Source organism: Jaculus jaculus, chromosome 5 (genome assembly GCF_020740685.1).
Source record: "Jaculus jaculus isolate mJacJac1 chromosome 5, mJacJac1.mat.Y.cur, whole genome shotgun sequence".
Taxonomy (NCBI): Eukaryota; Metazoa; Chordata; class Mammalia; order Rodentia; family Dipodidae; genus Jaculus; species Jaculus jaculus.
Window position 1 is genome coordinate 87,449,038 of NC_059106.1, and position 27,284 is coordinate 87,476,321.

Consider the following 27,284-nt stretch of genomic DNA (forward strand, 5'->3'; position numbering starts at 1 on the left):
CCCCACAGGGAGCCCAAGGTTTGTTCTATAAGTAAGAAGACATTTGTAAACAGTTATATCTTTGAGAGCTTGATTTCTGTCTATGTAAGGTTATACTCTCATTAGGAGACCTAGCTAATACTCAAATTCCCTTTCCTTTATTCAACAGGTAGACATTTAAGTGCCCACAGTATGGTAGCACTGAGAAACTGAAATAAGACAAACTTCTGTCACAATGAAGTTTACTATGGATTAAACAAGCAGAGAAGTATTGCATTACAGCGGAAAAATCTAGAAGAAATGTGAAGAGGTGTCAATTTAAAGTATGTTGAAAGTACTGAGTTCTTTCTTTTTTACACAGACGTCAGCCCAGACTCAGCTGGGCATGGTGGTACAAGCCTTTAATCCCAACACTTGGGATGCAGAGGTAGGAGGATTGCTATAAAATCGAGGTCACCCTGAGATGAGATAGTAAATTCCAGGTCAGCCTGAGCTACAGTGAGACCCTACCTCAAAGAAAAAAATGAAGAAGTTAGCCCAGACTGACCTGGAATTCACTATGTAGTCTGAGGCTGGCCTCAAACTCACAACCATCCTCCTACCTCAGCCTCCTGAGTGCTTGGATTCAAGGTGCATGCTACCACACCCAGCTTCATTGTATATAACAACATTTGCTAATCTGAGCTGAGCCAAAAACACCATAGCATACAATTTGAAAACTTTTATGGCTATTTCCAGTCCATTTGAAAACAAAGCTTTTGTTTTTCTTTAAAAATTAAAACCCAATGTGCCAATAGTTGCAAGCTCATATTATATTTCTGATTTCAATGGGTCTTTTCCTCTCTTTTCAAACACTGTTGTCTGATTTATCTTGTTAATTGTATACCCTGAGTGATCAAATCCAGGTTAGCACATGCAATCTTTGCAAGCTTGCCCTTCCCTGAGTAATACTAAGACCTTTGAGGAAATAGACAACAACAGTGAAGGGAGCCTGGAACAAGAAAGGAGGCTACCCTAAAATTGTGTTTATTGCTTTTATAATAGGTTTATAGAAATATGAATGAAGTTATTTTATTAATGGGAATTTTAATTATCCGCCATGGTGAAGGGTGAGACAAAATATCTCTCAGTATCACTAATTAATATGGGCATTCAATGTCTGTTAATTAAGGACAAAGGGACCAAAGGAACACAATCCACTCTTGACGCTGATGAATGCAAAGTCAGACCAATAGATCATTTCCAAATTAACAGGACTGATAAAAAGTCAAGCTCAGACCCAAGCCTTTCCTCCTCAGGGAACCATAATATTCCTGCTTAGACAACAGAAAAATGGCTCTTCTGTAGTCCAAGAAACAAAGCCCAGAGTTTTAGCCCTGAGGAGAAAAGGGAGCTATGGATTATTTGTGAGATCTCCATTTCAATAGGTAGCATTTCATAGGTCTATTGTAGCAATAGCTTCTCCTACAAAGCATGCAGCTTCAGACTCAAAGGTAGGCCTATATATATGTCAGTCTAAGGGAACCAGAGCACACATATAAGGCCTCTTGATATTAATCCCTCCCACTGCATGCAAGTTCATAGTTCCAAGAACAATCATCTGAGCACTAGCGACCTATCTCTCTTATAGCAATTGCATTTGTAACTGCCTCACACCAAGCTAATCTCCCTAGCCTTTAGAGGAAAATATAAGTGAAGAAAGTCAGTTGTTGGCTCTAAAATCTATGGCCCACTGGAAAGGTATTCTCATTGTGTTCTTTGTAATTTTTACCCTTTTAGTATGAAGAGAGGATTGAATATTTAGCTAATGCTCAAATTATATTAACTAGAAAACTAAAGCTCAGAAAGATTTAGAGGCTTTTTCAAAGTTTAGTAAGTTTAGGTTTTGGGAATCAAAATTTTGATTCTAAATTCAGTTTTTTTACTGATATACCAAATTGCTTTTACATTTTATGTTCACTGGGGTATGTATATTGCTTTTCTCAAGTTATATACTATGAAACAGCATATCCATCCTTTCACTGTAGTTGTTCATGCACAATTCAGAGGTTAGAAATTATTATTCAAGGGCACATAATATTTATGTATATATATATATATGTGTGTGTGTGTGTGTGTGTGTGTGTGTGTGTGTGTGTGTAATTAAACTATAATCTGTCTGAGGGAAGGAACTGTGTTTTTGTTCACCATTAAACCACAGTGATGAGCATAATGCTGTTACATAATATTTGTTTAGTCAATCAGTAAGTGTATTGTCTAGTACAGGAGCAGCCAGGTAAACAGACTGATAGTAAAATGTGCACTTGACTAGTAAAGTCTCTAGTATTTATTAAGTGCACATCATTCTTTTTTTTTTTTAAATTTTTTATTTATTTATTTGAGAGTGACAGACACAGAGAGAAAGACAGATAGAGGGAGAGAGAGAATGGGCGCGCCAGGGCCTCCAGCCTCTGCAAACGAACTCCAGACGCGTGCGCCCCCTTGTGCATCTGGCTAACGTGGGACCTGGGGAACTGAGCCTCGAACCGGGGTCCTTAGGCTTCACAGGCAAGCGCTTAACTGCTAAGCCATCTCTCCAGCCCCACATCATTCTTATGCAAACATTTTACCCAGTGTGCCATGGCAATATTCAAGAGCAAATCACATCTGCAAGGATGAACTGCTGAAAGGTAAAACAATGTTTTCCACAATGAACAGTGTGTGCAAAGACAGGAGGACATGCAAGAATACAACATATTTTAGAGAATGTAAGTAGTTGAAATGAGGTGAGCTATGTATAAACCAGTTAAGAATTTAGAAATCCCTAAAGGCTTTAACTTTATTCTAAAGGATGCTTTGGACCCAGTGAAGATTTTCATGCAAACAAATGAAATGATGATGGACCTGGTCTGTGAGAAACAGTTTTCTGAAATAGTCTAAAAAAATTATCTAAAGTCTTATAAAATCAACTCAGCAAGAGTTCTTGAACATTTGACTTTCTTAAATGTTTAATTTTTATTATTTTTTGTGCTAGAGCCAATAGTTGATTGTGTGTCTCTGCATATGTATATGTGTAAAAAGCAGTATTAGAAATAACATTTTCCTTAATTAATTTTCCCATGATTGAATTCTTACTTGAATATTCATTCTTACAACAGTACAGTGGGTTGAGATGCACTTCTGCAAAATTAACTCAAGGATCTCTTTCCAATTTTAATATTCCATTGGGTTTTCTATTCCTGAAAACTCATTAGTATCTGTGTGCAGTTGAAGAGAAACAAGAGAAAGGCATATTGTGTGAATGTGAGTAAAGAAAAGAGACAGCTGGCATATGAATTTTCTAATAAAGCTTCTCCAAGTCTGCTGTGTCTTAACAAAAAAAAAAAAGAAAAGGAAAAAAAGTGCTTTGAGCTTTTCCTTTGTACTAAAACTTCTGAATCTTATTCACACCTCATACAAATGTTGGCAAAAACTAAACTGCACCCATGGATCCATACCAAAGAAGACCTGGTATGTTTTCCAAATTTTTGAGTGGTGTTGAGAGTTTGTATAAAGATTTACTTCACCACATGGACAAATGTACATATAGATGACATATTTTTAATCTCCTGCAGAATCATTTCTCTAAATATATGTCTTGACTAACATTCCTTCCCCTTCTGCTTCACTTAGCCTGTGATGTGGCCATGCATTTACATCCATGTTTTTTCACTTGCATACTAGACATTACTTTTTCCTAGTTTGTGTTTCTTATTGTCATTATATGTTAAGCTTCTAACCATATTTCAAAGCTGAGTTAAAGTATTTTTTTAACTATTTTTATTTGTAAGGAGAGAGAGAGAGAGAAAGAAAGGAAGGAAGGAAGGAAGGAAGGAAAGAAGGAAGGAAGGAAGGAAGGAATAAGAAAGAAGGAAAGAAAGAAAGAAAGAAAGAAAGAAAGAAAGAAAGAAAGAAAGAAAGAAGAAAGAAAGAAAGAAAGAAAGAAAGAAAGAAGGAAGGAAGGTAGGCCAGGGCTTCTTTTTACACAAATGAACTCATGCATATACCACTTTGTGCATCTGACTTTATGTGGGTACTGGGAAATTGAACCCCAGCTAGTGGATTTTGCAAGTCAGTATCCTTAACCATTACATCATCTCCCCAACCCAAATGTTTTGTTCTTAAAGAAGCCTTAATAAGCTGTGGTGGTTTAATTCAGATGTTCTCCATAAACTTAGGTATTTTTTTTTAATTTTTATTAACATTTTCCATGATTATAAAATATATCCCATGGTAATTCCCTCCCTCCCCAACCCCACACTTTCCCATTTGAAATTCCATTCTCCATCATATTACCTCCCCATTACAATCATTGTAATTACATATATACAATATCAACCTATTAAGTATCCTCCTCCCTTCCTTTTGCTACCCTTTATGTCTCCTTTTTACCTTACTGGCCTCTGCTACTAAGTATTTTCATTCTCATGCAGAAGCCCAATCCTCTGTAGCTAGGATCCACATATGAGAGAGAACATGTGGCGCTTGGCTTTCTGGGCCTGGGTTACCTCACTTAGTATAATCCTTTCCAGGTCCATCCATTTTTCTGCAAATTTCATAACTTCATTTTTCTTTACCACTGAGTAGAACTCCATTGTAAAAATGTGCCACATCTTCATTATCCACTCATCTGTTGAGGGACATCTAGGCTGGTTCCATTTCCCAGCTATTATAAATTGAGCAGCAATAAACATGGTTGAGCATGTACTTCTAAGGAAATGAGATGAGTCCTTTGGATATATGCCTAGGAGTGCTATAGCTGGGTCATATGGTAGATCAATCTCTAGCTGTTTTAGGAACCTCCACACTGTTTTCCACAATGGCTAGACCAGATTGCATTCCCACCAGCAGTGTAGAAGGGTTCCTCTTTTTCCACAATCCCGCCAACATTTATGATCATTTGCTTTCATGATGGTGGCCAATCTGACAGGAGTGAGATGGAATCTCAATGTAGTTTTAATCGGCATTTCCCTGATGACTAGTGACGTAGAACATTTTTTTAGATGCTTATATGCCATTCGTATTTCTTCCTTTGAGAACTCTCTATTTAGCTCCATAGCCCATTTTTTGATTGGCTTGTTTGATTCCTTATTATTTAACTTTTTGAGTTCTTTGTATATCCTAGATATTAATCCTCTATCAGATATATAGCTGGCGAAGATTTTTTCCCATGCTGTAGGTTGCCTCTTTGCTTTTTTCAGTGTGTCCTTTGCAGTGCAAAATCTTTGTAATTTCATGAGGTCCCAGTGATTAATCTGTGGTTTTATTGCCTGAGCAATTATGGTTGTATTCAGAAAGTCTTTCCCAAGACCAATATGTTGAAGGGTTTCCCCTACTTTTTCCTCTAGCAGTTTCAGAGTTTCAGGTCTGATGTTAAGGTCTTTAATCCATTTGGACTTAATTCTTGTGCATGGCAAGAGAGAAGAACCTATTTTCATCCTTCTGCAGATATATATCCAGTTTTTCCAACACCATTTGCTGAAGAGGCTGTCTCTTCTCCACTGAGTATTTTTGGCATTTTTATTGAATATCAGGTGGCTATAGCTACTTGGGCTTACATCTGGGTCCTCTATTCTGTTCCACTGATCTACATGTCTGTTTTTGTGCCAGTACCATGCTGTTTTTGTTACTATGGCTCTTTAGTATAGGTTAAAATCAGGTATGGTGATACCACCAGCCTCATTTTTGTTGCTCAGTATTATTTTAGATATTCGAGATCTTTTGTGATTCCAAATGAATTTTTGGATTGTTTTTTCTATTTCCATGAAGAAACCCTTTGGAATTTTGATAGGGATTGCATTAAATGTGTAGATTGCTTTAGGTAATATTGCCATTTTCACAATATTGATTCTTCTAATCCAGGAACAAGGGATGTTTCTCCACTTTCTAGTGTCTTCTGCAATTTCTCGCTTGAGTGTTTTAAAGTTCTCATTGTAGAGATTCTTTACTTCCTTGGTTAGGTTTATTCCAAGGTACTTTTTTTTTTTTGATGCAATTGTGAATGTGAGTGATTCTCTGATTTCATCCTCTATGTGTTTGTTGTTAGCATATATGAAGGCTACTGATTTCTGTGTATTTATTTTGTATCCTGCTACATTGCTGTAGGTTTTGATCAGCTCTAACAGTTTGCTAGTAGAGTCTTTAGGGTCCGTTATGTATAGAATCATGTCATCTGCAAATAAGGATAACTTGATCTCTTCCTTTCCAATTTGTATCCCTTTTATGTGTGTCTCTTGCCTTATTGCTATGGCTAAAACTTCCAAAACTATATTAAATAAAAGTGGGGACAGTGGACACCCTTGTCTTGTTCCTGATTTTAGTGGAAAAGCTTCCAGTTTTTCCCCATATAGTAATATGTTGGCTGTAGGCTTGTCATAAATAGCCTGTATCATATTGAGATATGTTCCTTCTATTCCCAGTCTCTGTAGGACTTTTATCATGAAGGGATGTTGGATTTTGTCAAATGCTTTCTCTGTGTCTAATGAGATGATCATGTGATTTTTGTCCTTCAACCCGTTTATGTAATATATTACATTTATAGATTTGCGTATGTTGAACCATCCCTGCATCTCTGGGATAAAGCCTACTTGGTCAGGGTGAATGATCTTTTTGATATATTCTTGTATTCTGTTTGCCAATATTTTGTTGAGAATTTTTGCATCTATGTTCATGAGGGAGATTGGTCTATAATTTTCTTTTTTTGTTCTATCTTTGCCTGGTTTTGGTATCAGGGTGATGCTGGCTTCATAGAAGGAGTTTGGTAGAATTCCTTCTTTTTCTATTTCCTGGAAAAGCTTAAGAAGCAATGGTGTTAGCTCTTCCTTAAAAGTCTGGTAAAATTCAGCAGTGAATCCATCTGGGCCTGGGCTTTTTTTAGTTGGGAGATTATTGATAACTGTTCTGATCTCCATGTTTGTTATAGGTCTATTTAAGTGATTAATCTCATTTTGATTTAATTTAGGTAGGTCATATAGATCAAGGAAATCATCCATTTCTTTCAGATTTTCATACTTTGTGGAGTATATGCTTCTATAGTATGTCCCTATGATTTTTTGAATTTCTCTGGAATCTGTTGTGATATTACCTTGTTCATCCCTGATTTTATTAATATGTGTCTCTTCTCTCTTTCTTTTGGTCAGATTTGCTAAGGGTTTATCAATCTTGTTTATCCTTTCAAAGAACAAACTCTTTATTTCATTAATTCTTTGGATTGTTCTTTTTGTTTCTATTTCATTAATTTCTGCCCTAATCTTTATTATTTCTTCCAGTCTACTGATTTTTGGTTTGCCTTGTTCTTCTATTTCCCAGGCTTTTTCCTAAGGCGAAGCATTAGGTCGTTTACTTGCGACCTTTCTAATTTCTTAATATAGGCACTTAAGGCTATAAATTTACCTCTTAGAACTGCCTTCATTGTGTCCCAGAGATTTTGGTATGTTGTGTTCTCATTATCATTTGACTCTATAACGTTTTTGATTTCCTTCTTGATTTCTTCATTGACCCATTCATCATTTAGTAATGTATTGTTTAGTTTCCATGATTTTGTGTATGCTTTATAGCCTTTGTTGCTACTGATTTGTAGTTTAATTCCATTGTGGTCAGATAGAATGCAAGTAATTACTTCACTTTTTCTGAATTTGTTAAGATTTGCTTTGTGTCCTAATGTATGGTCCATTTTGGAGAATGTTCCATGTGCTGCTGAAAAGAATGTATATTCTGCAGCCTTTGGATGAAATGTCCTTTATATATCTGTTAAGTCCATTCCTTCTATGACCTCATTTAGTCCAGATGCCTCTGTGTTTATTTTTTCCCGGGATGATCTGTCAATTGATGAGAGTGGGGTGTTAAAGTCACCCACCACCACTGTGTTTGGTGTTATCTGTGACCTTAGTTCTAATAGTGTTTGTTTGACGAATTTGGGCGCCCCCATGTTAGGTGCATATATGTTTAGGATTGTAATGTCCTCCTGTTGGAGTGTGCCCTTAATCAATATAAAGTGACCTTCCTTATCTTTCTTGACTAACGTTGGACTAAAGTCTACCCTGTCCGATATTAGGATAGCAACCCCTGCTTGTTTTCTAGGCCCATTTGCTTGAAACACCTTCTTCCAGCCTTTCACCCTAAGGTAATGTCTATCCTTTGTAGAAAGGTGAGTTTCTTGGAGACAACAAGTTGTAGGATCCTGGTTTTTAAACCAGTCTGCGAATCTATGTCTTTTCGTTGGGGCATTGAGGCCGTTGATATTAAGAGATATTATTGAAAGGTGTGTATTTATTTTTGCCATTTTTTTTTTTTTTTTTGTGGTTCTGGTTCTACCTGTTCTCTCTTCTGTTAACTAGTATTTGAGTATTGCTTGTTTTTTCTAGTTTCCTTATAGGAGTGCTTTTCCTTTTCTTCAGCATGGAGGATTCTATCAAGTATTTTCTGTAGAGCTGGTTTTGTCTTCAAATACTATTTAACCTCCTTTTGTCATGGAATATCCTTATTTCTCTGTCTATTTGAATGGATAACTTTGCAGGATAAAGTAACCTTGGTTGACAGTTGTTATCTTTCAGAACTTGGAATATATCTCCCCAAGCCCTTCTTGCTATAAAGTTTGTGTTGAATAATATGCTGTAATCCTGATGGGCTTACTTTTGTAGGTAACTTGATTTTTCTCTCTAACTACTTTCAATATTTTTTCTTTGGTGTGTGTGTTTAGAAGTTTGATTATAATATGGCAAGGAGAGGTTCTTTCCAGGTTTTGTCTGGCTGTGGTTCTAAAGGCTTCCTGTATCTGTATTGGCACCTCTTTCCCAATTTGGGGGAAATTTTCCTCTATGATTTTGTTGAAGATGTCTACTATGCCTCTGGAGTGTAGTTCTTCTCCTTCTACTATGCCCTGAATTTTAATATTTGATCTTTTCATAGTGTCCCGAATATCTTGAAATTCCCACTCATACTTTTCTATAAGTTTGTCTTTCTCTTTGTTGGCCTGCATTAGATCTGCCACCTGGTCTTCTAGCTTAGATATTCTGTCCTCTCCTTCATCCATTCTACTTGTGAGATTTTTCTACACAGTTTTTTATTACATTAACTGTGTTCTTCATTGCTAGTAATTCTGACTGGTTTTTCTTTATTATTTTATTTCCTTATTTATGTCTTGTATTGCCTTCTTTGTTTCATGAAATTGGTGTCCTGCATCTTCTTTGATTCCTTTGATTTCCTCTTTAAGTTCCTCTTTGACTCCTTTGATTTGTTCTCTGACTTCTTTGAACATATTTACTATCATTCTTTTGAAATCTTTTTCAGGCATTTCCTCTAACTTGTTCTCACTGGAGGTCATTTCTGATGCATTAATATTTTTAGGTGGATTTATATCGTCTTGCTTTTTAGTGTTTCTTGTGTTATAATGTATATATTTTTACATCTTGGATTAAGTTAATGCTTGGATTTTCTAGCTAGCTGGGTATTCTTAGCTGTATCAATTGATTTGATGTTATATATTTTCAGGGTAGGAGCTTAAGATGTTAGGTGTTGCTCTTAAGACTCTGAGAGTATCTACGAAGGTGCTCCTAGGGGTTGAGTTTCCCTGCTATGGGAGTATTCAAGTAGGCTGAGTGGAATAAAATACCGGTAGGTTCTAAAAGTTAACTAAACACTGTACCCATTCAGTCAAAAACAGCCCCAAGTATGTATGCCAGAGTAGTTATTATAACAACCAGATCCTCTATCAACCAAGAGGTTAAGATTTCTGGTCTGTTGAGGGATCCCAGTCAGCTTGTGACCAAGTGAGACCCTTCCCTGGTGCAAACCCAGTTACCTTGGATGATTTTGGTCTCCGTCAGTTGCTGCCTGGGTCGTCGGGCTGCTGTTCTGATTTTTGGAGCTGTGCACTGGCTTTTCCTGCGGTGCAATCCAAGCCTGGCAACTCTGGCCCGGCAGATCAGCACCCCCACTGCTGGAACTGCTGCTGCTTCTGGGTCTGATGTTGTTGCCACTCCTGGGTCCACCGCTGCTGATGCTCCTGGGTCTGCTGCTGCTGGGGCTGCTGGTACCGGTTCCGGAGCTGCCGATGTTGCTGCCGAACTCTGCTCCTGCTTGGGTCCTGCTGTCGGCTCAAGTTGGAGTGGCCGGGTCCCAGGATGCTGCTCTGTTCGCCAGTGCTGGGCTCCTGCGGTGGGGAGGGGAGGGAGCCGCAGCTGCTCCGGTTCTCTTGCTGCTCCACCTGTTCTTCTACATCGCGGTCTGCTGCTCCGCTGCTCACTGCCGCCATCCCTTCACATTTCCTGAGTTGTGGAGAGCGCGGTGTGAGGGGAAGCTCCCGCACCTGGCTTTTCCTGCGCCTGGAGCCAAGTCTGGTGGCTTTCTGGTGTGCCCCGCCGCTGCGGCCACGGTTCGTGAAGCTGCCGGGGCCGCTTTTGCCAACCTGTGCGGGCTCTGGATCTCTCCTACTTCTCCACTGCCACTTCAGTTTCCTATACACCTCACTTTTTAGTAAAAGTGTGTATTTTGCTGAGGTTTTTGGTCTTTTTTCCCCACAGGCTGCTTTGGCGTGGTACCTATGCCGCCATCTTAACCGGAAGTCTAGAACTTGCCTAGGTATATATTTTTTTAATTTATTTATTTGAGAGCGACAGACACAGAGAGAAAGTCAGATAGAGGGAGAGAGAGAGAATGGATGAGCCAGGGCTTCCAGCCTCTGCAAACGAACTCCAGATGCGTGTGCCTCCTTGTGCTTCTGGCTAACGTGGGACCTGGGGAACCGAGCCTTGAACTGGGGTCCTTAGGCTTCACAGGCAAGCGCTTAACCACTAAGCCATCTCTCCAGCCCGAAAACTTAGGTATTTTGAATGCTGGTCTCCCCAGCTAATGGCAATTGGAAATTAAATCTTCCTGGAGGTGGTGTATTCTTGGGGACAGGCTTATGGGTATTATAGCCAGTTTCCCCATTCCAGTGTTTTGGACATTTCTCCTGTTGCTATTGTCAACCTTATATTGGCCAAGGGGTGATTTCCACTCTCTGCTCATGCCATTGTATTCCCTTGCTATCATGGAGCTTCCCCTTGAGTCTGTAAACCAAAATAAACTTTTCTTCACACAAGCTTTCTTTGGTTGGTGGATTTCTACCAGCAATGTGAACCTGACTGCAACATAAACCCTACAAGTAGATGTGAGTTCTTCAGAAATCTATTTTCTATCACACTCTAGTTCCTTTGACAGTTGTTTGTGTAAAAATTCTCTTACAGTGATTGCTAATTAAATGATTGTTATGTATTGAAAACCTGCAAGATTAATGGCTCAATTTTATTACTACTATTGGTGGGTATTATTACTACCATGTTATGTATGAGGAACTAAGGTACAGAAGACTCATTTGTTGCTCAAGAACTACACAACTAAGAACATGTATTATTGCAAGACTATTATAGTTTACATTTAGCGTGAAAGTACTAAAGTATTCTTACAAGTTCATATAAAACTATACTGGCCAGTTTTCCTGCTTTCTTTGCCCAGTATTAAAAGATGGTGGAATTAAGCATATTTGAGGATAACTTGGAATAATGGGAAGATTAGAAATTCTAAAGACAAAAAATCAGATGGAGAATATTCCAGGTAGAAAGGAGTATGAATGAAGAAATATGATGGAGGGCAAGGGTGTGTTAGGGAACAGTACCTTATCAAATTGGGTCCTTCTAAGGCCTTGTTAAAGAGAGGAAAGGATATGTGACTAGAATAACAAACTATGCCCAGACTGTGGTAGACTATGGGTATAAAGAAGGGAACTCTATGGACTGGAGAGGTGGCTTAGCAGTTAAGTGCTTGCCTGTGAAGCCTAAGGACCCCAGTTCGAGGCTCGGTTCCCCAGGTCCCACGTTAGCCAGAGGCACAAGTGGGCGCACGCGTCTGGAGTTCGTTTGCAGAGGCTGGAAGCCCTGGTGCGCCCATTCTCTCTCTCTCCCTCTATCTGTCCTTCTCTCTGTGTCTGTCGCTCTCAAAATAAATAAATAAATAAATAAATAAAATTAAAAAAAAAAAAAAGGAAGGGAACTCTAGTCCCAGGCTCAGGAAAAGAGGAAGATGTTGAGGCCCTGGGTGGAAGCAGTATTGTGTAGATAGACTGTATGTTACTGCAGGGAATATGCCAGGGATTAGAACTGCTAATGGCCACCTGGCATTGCCTAGAATTGAGACACAGATCCAACTAAAACTATATGATGCTGATTTCCTTACTGAAGGGAAGATTCCTAAATCCTGGCAAGAACAGGATTGGATCAAGAGAGTTTTATGGAGAGAAGATATGTGAGGCAGGGAACTAGGCAGAGCATTGCATAAGCCAAGTAAAATCAGTCCCTAAATTGGGTCAGGAGGCAGGGAGGTGTGATGGGGGGAAGTAGCAAGAACTTCCTCCGTGTTTTTAATGTGTTAAGACTGTTTTAGTCCAATGTGAGGCATGATCAGGAAGAACATATGTCCAAGTTTCTCTTGTTTTGAAGTGTTGATTGGTATAAGTAAGAGAATGCTAAAATAGCTCTATAGACACAGTAAAACATTTCTAAAGTAATATTATAGTCTATTCTGAGGGCCCTGAAGGGATCTCTTTGCCAGGTTCTTTACTTCCAAAACTACACTGAATGTTCATGACAACTTTAAAGGACATGAGCATTGTCCACATCTTTCAAAAGAGGACTGTGAAGATCATAGATGCTAAGGTCAAATGAGTGTCAAGCCAAAGGTGGCAGAGATATTTCTGCCTGACTGTGTATTTGTAAAAATCCCTTTTTTTATCCTCTATACTACACAAAAGTGAGGTAATTTCATTGAAATACTGACATTTATATGTAAGATTTTAAAGAAACATATCAGATAGTCAAACATCTTTCTTAATAATATGGCAATTGGATCTGTCTAGGAACAGATGAGTTTGCCCTAATTAACATGATGGCTAACAGAAACCTGCATATCATAGTATTTTCATCAGTGTCTTTTGGAACCAGGGTAATAGTACTTTTGCAAAGCATAGATTTGATCTGCTAGTACAAATTTTTCTTGTTTTGTTCAGTTTGTACATTCAGTATGTCAAGTGTAGAATCAACTTGCTTATAAGACTCTATTTTGTATAAATCTGTTTTGTCCTCTTTCCTATACTATTATTCCTATGGCAATTAGAACAGCCTTGAGTGTTTTTAATGAGGGCAAGACATGTCCTAAGTAAAAGAGAGTATTTGGAGGCAGGGACATGTATGGAACCCTAACTCCACCCCACACCTAGCTTGAAGACTGTGAGTTCTCAGTATATTAGTTTTCCTCTGTAGTGAGAGCCACTAAAATGGTAAAGAGAAGTATATCAGAAGGTCATTGTGTGAAAATTCTATTTAGTTCTATATTCTGGTAATGTTGGTTCATTCTTTTCTGTATCTTTCATGTTTGGATTTAGGTTATAGATAAAGAAATTGAACAAGTTGTTTTATTTTTGTGGTTCTAGTTTCTCTGTCTATAATGAAGTCATTTAGTCTGTTAGTCTACTTTCATAATATTGGGATTTTGTTTAGGTCCCATATCTACCAAAAGGCCTCTACCACATGAGGTACAGGACTATAGGGGTTATTAAAATACTGAGATGATGAGCTAGAGAGATTTCTCAGTGGTTAAAGTGCTTGCCTGCAAAGCCAAAGGACCCAGGTTTGTTTTCCTAGGACCCATGAAGCCAGGAGCACAAGGTGGTGCATGTATCTGGAGTTCCTGTGCCGCTTGGCTAGAGGCCCTGGCATGTCCCTTCTCTCACTCTCAAATAAATAAATAGAAATAAAAAAAATCTTAAAATGCTAGAAGAATGGAATCAATATTGGGGAATGTGGGTTGGGGGCCACAGAGCAGGGTGTCAAGAATATTTCAGTATATATAAAGGCTGAAGACAAAAGGACAAAAAGAGTTGGAAAAGCACAGTGTATCAATAAAATTAAAACATGTGAGCATTAGAAATCACCCTTTTATGGAGTTATGGAGACGATCAGTTCACAAAGTTCTTGCCACACAAGCATGAGGACCTGAGTTTGAACCTTCACCCATATAAAATTTTAGGTATGGTAGTGTGCATACCTGTAACCCCAACACTTAGGGAGGTAGAGACTACCTGAGGTGTGTTGCCTAGATAGTCTATCTGAATGGGTGAGTTCAATGAGGGATCCTGTCTTGAGTTAATAAATCAAACAATGGAAAATGATTGAGGAGCCATCTAACATTGATTGACCTATGGCCTCCACATGCATGCATATACACACATTCATGCCCACACATACACACACAGTACACAACACCTACAAAAAAGATAAAAAGAACATCTTTGTGACTGGATTTTGAAAGGTCAAGCAGGCAGAGACAGACTAGTTAGAAAGAATTCATGGGAATCTCAGTACAAGCTTGGTGTATTTGTGGGCAGTGAAAAGTACAATTGCTTCAGTAACTATGATTATGTGCTTAGATGTAGAGAAAAATCAGATGTCAGGCCACTATCATTACCATCAAAAACTTCAACATGGTGACGCATGCCTTTAGTCCCAGCACTCAGGAGGCAGAGGTAGGAAGATCACTGTGAGTTTCATGCCACCTTGAAACTACATAGTGAATTTCAGGTCAGTCTGGGCAAGAGCAAGACCCTACCTTGGAAAAAAAAAAAAAAAGAAAGAAAGAAAGAAAGAAAGAAAGAAAGAAAGACAAGCAAAAAGAGACAGAACTAGAAAAAGGCAGAACTTTTCAGATCCTAGTTCTATAAAATTGCATTTTTCAGTCAATATTGTATAAATATATGGTAAACAAATTATAGAATCTACAAGATTTCTTTGGAAATATAGGTATATTTATAAATTCCCATGTGACCCTTATGGCTGAATGGAATATTAAAAAATATTAATTAGAAAAACAAACCTGTTGTCAGAATCCTCCTTAAAATATAAAAATCAGCTTTTTAGTAGACTAGGGGAGAGGATTCATTCATCACCATTAGCCACTAATTAACGGAATTAACCCCTCCTATCACTTTTACTCGCTAAGTTCGAATTCCAGGGAGTAGAACTTGCAATATGGAAGCATTTGCTGACACTTGCTATTTTGTTGAAGGCAGCCAGGTCTAATGAGGAAAGGACAGAGTGGTTAGGAGAGTTAGATAATATTGGGTGTGTCATGTAAGGTGCTTAATATAGTGATGGATGTGGGGCAGCTCAAATAACGATTCTTTTCTTTTAATGTTCCTATAAGGCAGGGATCAAACAATTAGTAACAAATAGCTTGAACTCAATGGGATTTATAGCCTTACCATAAAGATGAGATTTAATGAATAAAAATAATCTTTCTAATGCTTCACAGTTTAAAAATCACTTTCACAACCACTATTTCATGTCAAACTTCCAATCAGTTTGACAGATAAGGCTTATTATTTGGTGCTCCAAACAGTTGAGGAAACCAACATTCAATAAGACTGAGCGACTAAAACTAACCAGTTTGTGATCCAGTGGCAAAACAGGTCTATCTGGCTCCAGGTTATGACTCTTTCCATTACAAATCAATCTAGCTTATACTGTGGTAAGTACAAGATAACAAGATACCTTAAGCTAAATCCTAGCTTATGAATGATGGGGCTTTGAATTTTTAGTTTTATTATAGCATCAAAGTGATAAGGAATCCTTGGTATTCACTTTACCTCAAACTCTGCTTTACTAAAGGATTGTCATTCTTCAATTAACTTTTGTTCATGTCCCACCTAAAGTGATATTCCACTAATATGCTAGACAATGATGTAATCTACTAAGATTTTTTTTTAATTTTTTTGGTTTATTTTTATTTATTTGAGAGTGACAGACAGAGAAAGAGGCAGAGAGAGAGAAAGAATGGGCGCGCCAGGGCTTCCAGCCACTGCAAACGAACTCCAGACGCGTGCGCCCCCTTGTGCATCTGGCTAACGTGGGACCTGGGGAATAGAGCCTCGAACCGGGGTCCTGAGGCTTCACAGGCAAGCGCTTAACTGCTAAGCCATCTCTCCAGCCCCTAAGATTTTTTTTACCCTCTCTTTATAGTCTAAATCCTCTCAGCCCTGCTCACTGTAGTCATCTGGAGTAAGAAGCCTGTGTCTCAGCCACCAGGACTACCTGGTAGTAAGAGCCAAGGATTGTTGCTAAGACCTGTGGCTACTATATATTTTGAAATTTAAATTTCTAAAGACCTCCAAGGGAAGTCATGATGACTATTTTCTGTTATTCACCTATCTTCTGTTTTGTGTGTGTGTGTGTGTGTGTGTGTGTGTAAGTCTCTCCTCTACATCCTTAGAAGTCAACTTCAACTTTAATTGACAAGTTAAATTTATCAGGGCCCTGGCCTACACTGGCAGGAAGCTTCTGACTGGTATACATGCAGGAATATACAGATGAGGATACTACTAAGGAGATTTTTTGTTATATATAATAAAGGAAGATGAGTGCATAATCTTTGCTCACAAGAAGATCAGACATCATGGATGGTTGAAGAGTCAGCAATGAACTGAACCTGAAAAGTGGATCTGGAGTTCTGCTTTCTATATGTTATCTCATTGAATCCATGCAATAATGTTCCCACTAAGCATTTGTATTTCATCTTACTGATGAGGTAACAGATTCAGAGTGATGTTTGGACTCTCCTCCCTCAAGTTTCCTCATCCAAGAAGCAGCACACATATAGTTAAGTATTCATTCCTATGACTAAATATACTATTTTTTCTTCCTTTCCTAAGCTGCAACAGGTGCCAAGTGTTGTTGGAGTCTGTGTTGGGGTTGATCTCTGGAGTAGCAAGGGATGGCGCATTGGAGGAAGATGTTCTAAAGATTTGGTAATTAAGGATTAAATTTGAAGAGGAAACAGAAGAGGCTATTCATAAGAACAGAATGTACTAGACAGCTACAGACGTGGTAATAAGTTGGGCACACATGTCAATGGTGTAGATTCTGGCCTTGTAGGAGCAGAAGGTGCATCTGATGAACAAGACAGCTTTGTATGACTGGGATGAAAGCTGTCATCCTAAGTATCTCTTGATCACCTTTCTCCTGATGGCTATGGGGACAAACCTACCATATGTGAGAAGATCCATCTAAAACAAGAATTTGGCTCTACTTGAGGGAAGAATTTTTCCAAACCATATTTAAAATCTTGTGTTGAAAAACACCCCTAAATTCTCTAACAGAAGACAGATGTCTGCCTGAACAAATATCAGCTCTCACATAATTTGTTGTTTTTATTTCCCCAGCATTTGTCTATTGAATCTGACAACCTCCTATAATTATCCATTTTCCGGAATGAATTATGGAGTACACATCCCATGTATGTGGCTCATACTGCTTTTGTTCGTAGAATGGGTATGGGATGCATTGTGTGGGCAGCAGGTTCTGACTGGCTCCTTGACACTATCCTCTTTTTCTGGAACCTCTGACTTCACTTGCTCACTTTATCCTTATCTTCTGGGTCTGTAACTTCAGCATGGATAGATCAAGGCCAGGATTGCTTGGTACTAATTCAGTAAATTTATCTATATAGCATGTCCTTGAAGTTCATACAGATATGGCTCTGAATTTTTAAAAATATATATATATTTATTTGTTTATTTATTTATTAGAGAGAGGGAGAGAGGAAGATGGGCACACCAGGGCCTCTAGCCACTACAAATGAATTCCAGACACATTGCACCATCTTGTGCATCTAGCTTACTTGGGTGCTGGCAAATTGAACCTGGGTCCTTAGGCTTCGCAGGCAAATGCCTTAACTCCTAAGCTATCTCTCCAGCCCTGAAAATTTTTACTTACTGGCAACAAATTATTCTCTCTGATCCTCATTACACCTACCTATAAAATGATTGTAAAGAGCCTACTATACAATAGTTGTTGAATAGTTATGAGTTACCTGGACTTTACATATTTGTTGGTTGCTAATCTTTGTTGAGGATTAAGACAATATATAACCCATTGACAAGTGTTTCATGTTTTATATCATTTAATCCTCATTATCTCTGTATGAATTTTTTTTTACTATTATTATCCCTATGTATAGATAAGGAAACTAAGATTTAAAGATGTTCAGTAGTTGCTCAAACGAAGGTTATACAGGTAGAGGAGTTAAGAACCCATGTAGTCTGGCCTAGAGTTGAACTCAATACTATCTTATCAGCTCCATCAAACCTCCCATCTCTTTTACCTGTCCTCTTCCTAAGACAGAGATAGCACTTTATCCTGCAAGTCTGGCCATTTCTCAGACCTTAGCTTTTGCCTTAATAGTCTATCTAGTGCTACCTCACCCCTGCCAGTCCCTTCCATAAACTGCAGCCCAGTAACCTCAGACCCGTTAGTCTTTCTCTGCTAGTATTGATTGCTGAATAATGCTCCTTCTGTTCCTTGCCTGCTGGGCAATTATTTGTTTGTTCTTTCAGCAAATTTTCACCAAATATGTTTTAGGCTCAATGTGAGGTATTGGGAACAAATTAGTTAGGGCTGCTATTTAAAAAGAAGTCAGTTCCAATGGAGGAAGAAACAAAAAAAAAAAAAAAACACAGAAGAATGCCACTAGCATCTCTAATCCATCCCTTTTTCACCCTCTCCTATACCCAATATATAATAAACTTCTATGTTTTTCCATTTTTTAAAATCTCCATTACCTCCTGACTCTGTGCATTTCTCACTATATCCACTGTCATTCTACTGTACAAGTTACTATTATTTCTCCTTTGATTACAATACACTCCTTCCTCATTTTTTGCATACATGGGAAAACATCAGACTATTATTTTTGTTGTTGTTTTGTTTTGTTTTTTTGAGGCAGGATCTTACTCTAGCCTAGGCCTTGAACTCATGGTAATTATCCTACCTCAGTCTTCTTCTGGATGCTCCTTAAAGATCATTCTAGCTCTTGTATTTCAGATTTGACTTCATGTGGTAGAACTATGAAGATTTAATATTATTCCTAACTAATACTTACTCATTTGCTATTGTTCATTTTCTAATAATCCTAAGCAGAACTTTATATATATTAGTAGCAGGACCATTGCAACCAAAAAGATAAAAAGTAATAGGGATGAACACAAAGCTCTGTGTTTTATTTAGGAAATCTATTTTATTTTATTTTAGTGGCAGGGGTGGGATTCCTTTCAGGGGGTTGTTGGTCATAGAGGTCTCTGATGTCCCCCAAACATAACAGGTATTGCCAAGGCTCTTGTTTGCCCACTAAGTAGATGGTAAAACCCAATTGTGCACATCACTGAGGAATCAAGCTGTTAACTAGTTGTCAGGAAGGGGCAAAGAGCCTTTGGGGGGAGAGAAATCATCAACTTTCGTAAGCAGCAGTGGACACTGCAAGCATTACAGATGCAGAAGCTTTTCTTTTGAGATGATGGTGACCAGTAGGGTGATTCAAAACTCACAACAGTACTAAGAAGTGAGAGTGGCATGTTTAGCACTAAGTGAGACATCTCTATCACACTGGAAGAGGTAGCCAAGGAATAGAAGAGCCAAAGGAAGGGGAGGATGCTTACAATACGGTCTTTTGGATACAAAGTGACTGTGGTGTTCATGACATCACAGTGGCTGACACTACCTACACAAGACATGTTTAATAGGAAGAAAAAATGATGTCATCAAAAATAAAAGGCAGACTAATTGGAAAGAAGAAGAAATTCAGTGGAGGGAGGGCTTTGGGGGGGAGAAGAGAGTAGTGGGAGGGGATTATGATCATGGTCCCCTCATTTTCTATATTTATAGAAGATGTCAATAAAAAATTTAAAAGAAAAAAAAAAAGAAGAATGCATTCCATCAGTAATCCACTCATTCCACAGACATTGACTGAGCATCTGTTCTGTTTCAGATCTTGGAGTTCGTGTGGAGGTATGGACTCCAGGCCACTCAGCTTCAGTGACTGTTCTAGGTACTGCTCCTTTAGTAGTGACCAAGGCAAAATCAGACATGGTCTCTCTTCTATAAGACTAAATTACAGAATGAGACTAGTTCTAGCTCTTGAGAGGCTTGGAGGCTATTGAGTTCTGTGTGCAGGACCAGGAAGAGCTTCTCATTGGAAATTATTGTTAGAAATAGACCTTAAAAATATACATGATACTATTTTACTAGCAGTTACCATTAATATACATCACATTTAAACAAAGTATTATGTTTGCCATTTCTTCCAGACTTTTTAAAACAGAGAATATTATCTCTAACATTTATAATACTGCATGATGCTGATAACGAACTTGAGGTTCAGAGGTACAACATGAGTTGTCCAATGTCACAGTTTGTGAATTGCGTTTCTATCCCAAATCCATCAGGCTCCAAAGCTTTTGTTTCTTTCAGGCCACCCTGGTAAATACAGTTACTTTTTCTGTCATTTGGCTTGTAATTCTTTTTAAAGTACTTTTAATTTTTATTTGATAGAAGCAGGGTAGGGGAAAGAGAGAGACTGGCCATGCCAGGGCCTCCAGCTGCTGGAAATGAACTCCAGATGCAAACACCCCAGATGCATATGCCATCTTGTATATCTGGCTTAGGTTGGTAGCGGAGTTGAACTTGAGTACTTTGGCTTTGCAAGCAAGTACCTTAAACACTAAGCCATCTCCCCAGCACTTCTTTTGTAATTCTTGTGCCTTATCCTAACTCTCATGTCTAGTCTGAGATGCTCCATGGGAATATGGGAAATGTAGGCTTGGTCTAGACTCATAATTTTGGGACATGTGTTCTTTTTTCCAGCTGATATTAATTTGCATTTGGTCTCCTGAGTTCCCACCTATCTTGGTCATGATTGAATTTCTCCACTAAGTCCCAGGTATTATTTCCAAATACCAGCCATTAACCTCTCCCTGCTGCTTAACAAGAAATTGACCCCTATTATGATTCTCCATTTATGGTGAATTTAAATTCAATGAATTAACCTTAGCAGGCCTTTGTAAAAGACAAGGCAGTCAATTCAACTGAGTGCTAAGTATCATATTAAACACTGTTGGGAGTTTGAAGCAATTCATATGAGAGACAGGGTTTTTATATGATTGATAGATGCTACTTTATTATTGTGTGTCTTTCTTTCTGTTTGTTTCTCTCCCTCCCTCTCTCTCTCTCTCTGTCTGTCTTTCTTTACTTCCTTCTGTCTTCCTGTCTTTTTTTTTTTTTTTTTGAGACAGGGGTCTTGCCATAAGTCTCAAGGTGACATCAAACTTATGATAGTCCTCCTGCCACAGCTTCCTAAGTGGTGTTTACAGGCATGCACTAAACACCTGGTGAACCTCATTTTCTTCATGTGTAACCAGACATGGTCTGTCCATCCTATCAGCCCTGCTCACTTGTGGAAGATCATCTGATGTGCCACTATGAAAGTACTTTAATAGATTATTATGATCTTATTAGTTAAAAGATCACATGAGGATGGCTAGAAGGTATGGAAAACAGTAAGTTTCATTTTATCCTGGCTAACTGAGACCAAGTGATGGTGGTTTGGTAATCCCTCATCTATGTTCCAACAATGAAATATATCTCATCACTTAAACATGGCTTGGAAATATTTTCTGTGCTAGATTATGAGTGAAAAGGACTTGGCTGGGCTGGAGAGATGGTTTAGCGGTTAAGTGCTTGCCTGTGAGGCCTAAGGACCCCAGTTCAAGGCTCAATTCCTCAGGACCCACGTTAGCCAGATGCACAAGGGGGTGCACACGTCTGGAGTTTGTTTGCAGTGGCTGGAGGCTCTGGCACGCCCTCTCTCTCTCTCTCTCTCTCTCCCTCTCTCTCTATCTGCCTTTCTCTGTCTGTCACTCTCAAATAAATAAATAAAAATGAACAAAAAATATTTTATAAAAAAAAGAAAGGAAAGGAGTTGGCTGAGGATGCATCAAGTTCAGGGACAGAAAATACATTATAAATCTGTGTTTGAATAGTCCATTGCTTCTCCCACTATACCACTCAGTTCCACAAAACAGAATGGGAGATCTTGAGGTGGAATTGTTTCATTGATTACCCTTGAAAACTTGAGCTTTGCTAAAACGTTTTTACTTGCTACACTTTCCTGACCTAGGTCTAGACCAGTTTCCTAAGTGATCAGAATTTTCTTTTGCTGTTGAATTTAGTATGGGAGGACATTATTATGTAACCTTTGTGTCCTGATAACCTCATAACAGCTTTCCACATATATATTATAGGACTTAGTATGTGCACATTGTTTGAGGAGAGTTTGGAGGAGGAAAGGAGGTTAAGACATTTAAGAAATATTTTATGTATTTATTTGAGAGAGGGGAGAGAGAAATAATCAGATAGAGAGAGAGAAAAAAATTGCCACTGCAAACAAACTCCAGATGCATGCACCACCTTGTGCATCTGGCTCACATAGGTACTGAGTAATCAAACCTGGGTCCTCAGGCTTTACAGGCAAGTGCCTGAACCATTAACCCATCTTCCCAGTCCAAACATTTTTTTTTTAAAGAAGTACCTGTTTTTTTTTTAAATTTTTATTTATTTATTTATTTGAGAGCGACAGACACAGAGAGAAAGATAGAGAGAGGGAGAGAGAGAGAATGGACGCGCCAGGGCTTCCAGCCTCTGCAAACGAACTCCAGACGCGTGCGCCCCCTTGTGCATCTGGCTAACGTGGGACCTGGGGAACCGAGCCTCGAACCGGGGTCCTTAGGCTTCACAGGCAAGCGCTTAACTGCTAAGCCATCTCTCCAGCCCCAAACATATTTTTTGATTGCACTCAGAAGGCCTAAAATGAAGACTTATATTAGATTAACTTTTTCTGTAGGTGACTCAAGTTAGACATCAGTTTAATTATTTATGAATTTTTGTTGACGACACCACAAGCAGACAGTACCAAGTCCATCTAGTCTACCATTGTCTTCTGTGCATTATGTTCAATCATCAGGTCATATGAGAAGCCAAGTTATTATTTTAAATGCACTTTGGTGAAGTACAAATAAAAGTACTTCAGATACAATTTTATAATGAGATCTTGTCTACTTCCAAGGAGGGCTATGCTGACACTGAAGTACTCAACATATTTCATTGCTGGTTTTTTTTTTTTTTCACATGTTTCTGGAAATAAGTGCCTGAAAGCAGATGAATGTAGCTGACTCCCTACCTGAGGTTCATTCAAAGATTTTGCTTCTTTTCACTTTTCTTACCAGGACTTAAGATTTAGAAAAAGGCTGTTTATATACTTTGTGCTCAGTAAATGTCTGGTTACTAATAGCTGGCTAACATGGTACATCATAAATATAAAGAACTTCTCCATCCTCCTCATCAAATGTTTATAGCATTAATGCATACTACATATCTAGAAAATATGGAAAACTATCTATGATCTGGTTTCATCTATCATGACATTCTGCTCTCCTGTGGTGATTGTGCTTCTACTATTATAGACAGAAAGGACCTTCTCGTTAAAGAGGTAATGGTGCGTGAACAAGTGAAAATGTGAATAGTATTTATGACTTGTCACTCATTACCATGTCATCTACTCAGGTAGCATTTCATTTATTTATTTTTTTTAAGGTACCTGAAAGCACTCTTAATATCTTGACAGATCATAAGTAAAGGCCTAATTTTCTTTTCTTATGATTTGGAAGTTAGGACATCTCAATGACTTTTCAAATCAATTTGTGTGATATGCTGTAGACTCTTCCCAGTTGATGGATATTTTTTAGCTTTATTTTAAATCAAGGAAGGTTATACTGTATTAGATTTAGTAACAGCCTATGACAACTAGAGAATATCTTAGATAACAGCTATATTCCACTGTCATTGGCACTTTCCAGTCCCAATTATGTTTTGCGTGCTTTTTCTTTCTATATATATGCATGGGTGTGTGTAGGCACATGAGTATGCATACATATGCATGCACATGTGGACTCTAGAAGTCAAAGTTGAGTGTTTTCTTCACTTGATGTGCACCTTACTTTTTGAGACAAGGTCTCTTGGCGAACTCAGTGCTTACCAATTTGGCTAGGCTGTCTGGCCATCAAGCCCTAGAGATCATCTTCTTTCTACCTTCCAGCACTGAGGTTATAGGCACATATTGCTCTGCTCATACACCATTTTATCCATAAAGCCACCGCCCTGGTTCAGGCCACCATTCCTGATGATTTCAAAATTCAACATTCTAATACTGTGGGCCCAATTTTCTAGCCTCTGATTCAGATTTTTAAAAAAGATCTTTGAAAGAGTAGACTCCATTTGCTATTCCTGTTTCTTTATATGCTTTCTTAAAACAAATCCATGTGGTTCATATGAAGGTCACCAGAATATTCCTGTTAATGGTCTTTTTTTCTTTTCTTTTTTTGAGTTAGAGTCTTGCTCTAGCCCTGGAATTCACTATGTAGTTTCAGGCTGGCCTTAAACTCATAGCAATCCTTCAATCTCAGCCTCCAGAGTGCTGAGATTAAAGGCATACACTACCATGCTTGGCTATCTACTGATTGTTTCTTGGTCTTTTGGTGTATCCTCTTTAAGACAGTCATATGACTTACACTTTTTTTTAACATATTTTTTAAAGTTCCCATAGTTTTTTTTTGTTTGCTTATTTTTATTTATTTATTTAAGAGTGACAGACAGGAGGAGGAGAGAGAGAGAAAAAAAAAAATGGGCACACCAGGGCCTCCAGCCACTGCAAACGAACTCCAGATGCGTGTGGCCCCTTGTGCATCTGGCTAACGTGGGTCCTGGGAAATAGAGCCTCGAACTGGGGTCCTTAGGCTTCACAGGCAAGCGTTTAACCACTAAGCCATCTCTCCAGCCTTGACTCACACTTTTAATCCTTTTCCTAATTACCCACTATACAGTCATAACCTCAGATTCTTGATCTTCATTCTGGTAAGAACTAGTCTTTATAGCACTCACTCATGACTTCCTGACATATCTTTGTTCACCTTTTCCTTTTAAATTATAAGCTGTAAGTGCAGAGAGTTTTCTGTACCCATAGCAATTTGAATAAGGTTTAGAATATAATACCAATTTAATGAATATTTATTAGTTACATTAATTATTGATAGAATAAATATTAAATATAAGTGGGGTTAGAGATATTAGAGTATAGGCCAAATTCAGCTTCTGATTCTTATTACTCAATGGTTTGTAGGAAGTATGTTGACTTTTACCTGTATGTTAGTCTGTAAAATAGCAATTAATATCCAGCTCTAATGCCTTTTTCCTGTATTAACGGAATAAATATAAGGAAAATACTTAACCTTTATCATTGTAATTATTGAATAAAAGATTATTCCTTACCTTTCTGGTTTAAGGAACATTTCACTCTTTTGCCATTACAGATCCTTGAAGGGCTGGTATATTCTAACCATTCTATTCAAAAATCATAATATTCCTATCTTACTTAAACCCCTACCAAGGTTTCATGTTATTCACACTGATTTTCAGAACTTTCAGCATGAATCTTTATGGTCTTTCAGATATAAATTTCTATTTCTTCTTCCATTATATCACATATTTTACCTACATTAATTATTCAGGAAACAACACAGCATAAGAGCCTATCTCTACATTTTTACATATGATGTTTGACTCTATTCATAATAGAGTTCTTTCTAGTTTTTCTCTCATTAATGTTTTGCCCATCATTTAAGTCCCTATAAAATTATCAAGTTCTGGGAAAATTCATAATATATTCTCAATACATCTTTTAGGTTGTTTCTAGTACATAAGGCTTCTGATCCACTATGATCTTCTCAGGGACACTTTCCCTGTCACACACCCTCTTCAAATGTGCTGGCATACATTTGGCTCTAATCCAAATGCTTCCTCCTGCTTGAATAGCTACTACAGAAAGGAGTAATGTATGGTTATCCATTTGTTTATCTGCTACATTGTGATTTTTATAAAGTCAGAAGCAATACTTTGTCCATAACTTGTATCTCGATGAATTAATGTGGTCCCTGGACATTGGGTGCATTAACAAATGAAAAAAATGCTATTATATCATAAAATATGGGCATTCTGAAATATTTTTTGTGAACTTCTGTACTTTTTGTTTCTTTTTATTCATATGCATAGGAAAACATTTTGCTAGTTGGTTATGGTCTCTAGTTTTAACAATGTGAGCTTAATTCTAAACTTTATTATTTACTAGCCATGAAATCAACTAAGTTACTATCTATATGCTTCAATTTCTCTGCATCTATGGGGATTATTGTGAGAATTAAATGCAACATTTCTTATATTACACTTAGCTCAGTATCTGGCCCACAAGTTGTCAATAAATATTAATTGTTATTTTTGTAATGTAACAAGTAAGTATTTTCTAATTTAGAACACATGATGGGCAAAACTTTAATGAGAGAAAGAATAACATAATCTACATGTTAAGGAATTTACTATGAAACAGAAATATGGACATATATATGATAAATCATATACTCTTAAATAACTCACAATCTTTTGGTAAAATAATGTTAGTTCAGGTCTCCTACCTAGTAGATACCAATGCAGGATTAAAACTGTAAAATATTAATAGGGAAATGGGTATAAGAAAAAAATGATGAAAGAGACAAGGAGGTTGAGAGAGCTTTCAGATCATCAGACTGGCCCCATGGGAAAAAAAAAATATGGAAAAGAAAGAAGTTCAGATTGAAATTTTAATAAGATAATGTGGATACATCTCATGGCAAAATAAATCCCTCAACACTCATGTAATCCAGATACACAAGGTGGCAGATGCACCTGGAGTTTGTTTGCAGCAGCTGGAGGCCCTGGAATGCCCATTCTCTTGCTTTCTCTGCCTCTTTCTTTCTCTTTCCCTTTCTCATACACACTCTCTCAAATAAATAAATAAAACTGTAATATTTTTTAAAATGATCTGTAAGAGAAATCTCATGCTCTAAACTTTTTTCAGAGCATCTGTCATTTTGTCTTTGTCATGCTCAGACACTAGCTATAATGATGCTTCTATCCTTATGTGAAGTTAACTAAAGTGTTAAAATTCAATACCATATGGAGGAAAACTAAGGTATTCCAGATGACAGCCAAAACATGTAAGAGGGGCATCTTACATCATCAGATCTACTTGACCAGCAGATGATTACATCCAAAAACCCAATCTCATGTAATACTAGTAGAACTGAAGAGCAGACTTCTTACTAAATGGACAATGGGTAAGATAGATGACTAGGTCATAAAGACTCTGGTTTAATCTATTGGTAGACTGAAATCTTCAACAGAGTATTGGTGTGGTAGAATTGTTGACAGTCAAGTCTGGTTGAAGGAAGTATGCAATATGAAGGCATGTCCTTAGGGACTATATCTTATTCTCACTCCTTCCTATTACTG

The 27,284-nt window shown here is 37.9% G+C and overlaps 1 protein-coding gene across 2 annotated transcripts in view; it reads right to left on the reverse strand.

The window, feature by feature from the left end:
• Window positions 1-27,284, reverse strand: part of Agbl4 (AGBL carboxypeptidase 4) — a 1,499,625-nt gene that overhangs the window by 698,415 nt on the left and 773,926 nt on the right. The gene's annotated exons all lie outside the window — the stretch shown is intronic.